The following is a 3,769-nucleotide window of genomic DNA, read 5'->3' as shown; positions in this document are numbered from 1 at the left end:
CTCCCATAAGATAAATAGCATGTTGGATGAACAAATTACAGTCGGGCAATTGACAAATAGAGAGGGCATGACAATGCACATACATGATATGATAAGTATTGTGAGATTTAATTGGGCATTATGACAAAGTACATAGACCGCTATCCAGCATGCATCTATGCCTAAAAAGTCCACTTTCGAGGTTATCATCCGAACCCCTTCCGGTATTAAGTTGCAAACAACGGACAATTGCATTAAGTATGGTGCGTAATGTAATCAATAACTACATCCTCGGACATAACATCAATGTTTTATCCCTAGTGGCAACAAGCACATCCACAACCTTAGAACTTTCCGTCACTCGTCCCGCATTTAATGGAGGCATGAACCCACTATCGAGCATAAATACTCCCTCTTGGAGTTAAGAGCAAAAACTTGGCCGAGCCTCTACTAATAACGGAGAGCATGCAAGATCATAAACAACACATAGGTAATAGATTGATAATCAACATAACATAGTATTCTCTATCCATCGGATCCCGACAAACACAACATATAGCATTACGGATAGATGATCTTGATCATGTTAGGCAGCTCACAAGATCCAACAATGAAGCACATAAGGAGAAGACGACCATCTAGCTACTGCTATGGACCCATAGTCCAGGGGTGAACTACTCACTCATCACTCCGGAGGCGACCATGGCGGTGAAGAGTCCTCCAGGAGATGATTCCACTCTCCGGCAGGGTGCCGGAGGCGATCTCCTGAATCCCCCGAGATGGGATTGGAGGCGGCGGCGTCTCTGGAAGGTTTTCCGTATCGTGGCTCCCTGTACTGGGGGTTTCGCGACGAAGGCTTTAAGTAGGCGGAAGGGTAGGTCAGGGGGCGTCACGAGGTGGCGACACAACAGGGCCGCGCGGCCAGCACCTGGGCCGCGCCGCCCTAGCGTGTCGTCGCCTCGTGGCCCCACTTCGTTTCCTCTCCGGTCTTCTGGAAGCTTCGTGGAAAAATAGGCCCCTGGGCGTTGATTTCGTCCAATTCCGAGAATATTTCCTTACTAGGATTTCTGAAACCAAAAACAGCAGAAAACATCAACTGGCTCTTCGGCATCTCGTTAATAGGTTAGTACCGGAAAATGCATAAATATGACATAAAGTATGCATAAAACATGTAGATATCATCAATAATGTGGCATGGAACATAAGAAATTATCGATACGTCGGAGACGTATCAACATTCCCAAGCTTAGTTCTCGCTCGTCCCGAGCAGTGTAAACGATAACAAAGATAATTTCGGAGTGACATGCCATCATAACCTTGATCATACTATTGTAAGCATATGTAATGAATGCAGCGATCAAAACAATGGTAATGACATGAGTAAACAAATGAATCATAAAGCAAAGACTTTTCATGAATAGTACTTCAAGACAAGCATCAATAAGTCTTGCATAAGAGTTAAATCATAAAGCAATAAATCAAAGTAAAGGTATTGAAGCAACACAAAGGAAGATTAAGTTTCAGCGATTGCTTTCAACTTATAACATGTATATCTCATGGATAGTGTCAATGTAAAGTAATATAACAAGTGCAATATGCAAGTATGTAGGAATCAATGCACGAGTTCACGAAGTGTTTGCTTCTTGAGGTGGAGAGAAATAGGTGAACTGACTCAACATAAAAGTAAAAGAAAGGCCCTTCGCGAGAGGAAGCATTGATTGCTATATTTGTGCTAGAGCTTTTATTTTGAAAACATGAAACAATTTTGTCAACGGTAGTAATAAAGCATATGTATAATGTAAATTATATCTTACAAGTTGCAAGCCTCATGCATAGTGTACTAATAGTGCCCGCACCTTGTCCTAATTAGCTTGGGTTAACACGGATTATCATTGCATAACATATGTTTCAACCAAGTGTCACAAAGGGGTACCTCTATACCGCCTATACAAGGGTCTAAGGAGAAAGTTCGCATTGGATTTCTCGCTTTTGATCATTCTTCAACTTAGATACCCATACCGGGACAACATAGACAACAGATAATGGACTCCTCTTTTAATGCTTAAGCATTCAACAACGCTTAATATTCTCATAAGAGATTGAGGTTTTATGTCCAAACTGAAACTTCCACCATGATTCATGGCTTTAGTTAGCGGCCCAATGTTCTTCTCTAATAGTATGCATACTCAAACCATTTGATTGTGAAAACCGCCCTTACTTCAGACAAGACGGACATGCATAGCAACTCACATGATATTCAACAAAGAGTAGTTGATGGCGTCCCCAGAAAACATGGTTATCACACAACAAACAACTTAATAAGAGATAAAGTGCATAAGTACATATTCAATACCACAATAGTTTTTAAGGCTATTTTGTCTCATGAGCTATATATTGCAAAGGCGAATGATAGAAATTTAAAGGTAGCACTCAAGCAATTTACTTTGGAATGGCGGAGATATACCATGTAGTAGGTAGGTATGGTGGACACAAATGGCATAGTGGTTGGCTCAAGGATTTTGGATGCATGAGAAGTATTCCCTCTCGATATAAGGTTTAGGCTAGCAAGGTTATTTGAAACAAACACAAGGATGAACCGGTGCAGCAAAACTCACATAAAAGACATATTGTAAACATTATAAGACTCTACACCGTCTTCCTTGTTGTTCAAAACTCAATACTAGAAATTATCTAGACTTTAGAGATACCAAATATGCAAACCAAATTTTAGCAAGCTCTATTTATTTCTTCATTAATGGGTGCAAAGTATATGATGCAAGAGCTTAAACATGAGCACAACAATTGCCAAGTATCAAATTATTCAAGACATTTTAGAATTACTACATGTAGCATTTCCCGATTCCAACCATATAACAATTTAACGAAGAAGATTCAACCTTCGCCATGAATACTATGAGTAAAGCCCAAGGACATATTTGTCCATATGCAACAGCGGAGCGTGTCTCTCTCCCACACAATGAATGCTAGGATCCATTTTATTCAAACAAAAACAAAAACAAAAACAAACCGACGCTCCAAGCAAAGCACATAAGATGTGACTGAATAAAAATATAGTTTCAGGGGAGGAACCCGATAATGTTGTCGATGAAGAAGGGGATGCCTTGGGCATCCCCAAGCTTAGACGCTTGAGTCTTCTTAAAATATGCAGGGGTGAACCACCGGGGCATCCCCAAGCTTAGAGCTTTCACTCTTCTTGATCATATTGCATCATTTCCCTCTCTTGATCCTTGAAAACTTCCTCCACACCAAACTCAAAACAAACTCATTAGAGGGTTAGTGCATATTTGAAAATTCACACATTCAGAGGTGATATAATCATTCTTAACACTTCTGGACATTGCACAAAGTTACTGAAAGTTAATGGAACAAAGAAATCCATCGAACATAGCAAAACAGGCAATGCGAAATAAAAGACATAATCTGTCAAAACAGAACAGTCCGTAAAGACGAATTTTACAGGGGCACTTAACTTGCTCAGATGAAAATTCTCAAATTGAATGAAAGTTGCGTACATATCTGGGGATCACGCACGTAAATTTGCAGATTTTTCTGAGTTACCTACAGAGAATTCTGCCCAGATTCGTGACAGCAAGAAATCTGTTTCTGCGCAGTAATCCAAATCCAGTATTGACTTTACTATCAAAGACTTTACTTGGCACAACAATGCAATAAAATAAAGATAAGGAGAGGTTGCTATAGTAGTAACAACTTCCAAGACACAATAAAACAGTAGCAAAATAAAGACATGGGTTATCTTCCAAGAAGTGCT

This window comes from Lolium rigidum, chromosome 4, assembly GCF_022539505.1.
Source record: "Lolium rigidum isolate FL_2022 chromosome 4, APGP_CSIRO_Lrig_0.1, whole genome shotgun sequence".
In the NCBI taxonomy this organism is placed as follows: domain Eukaryota; kingdom Viridiplantae; phylum Streptophyta; class Magnoliopsida; order Poales; family Poaceae; genus Lolium; species Lolium rigidum.
The sequence above is the reverse complement of the archived record's forward strand: the minus strand, read 5'-3'. Positions refer to the sequence as shown.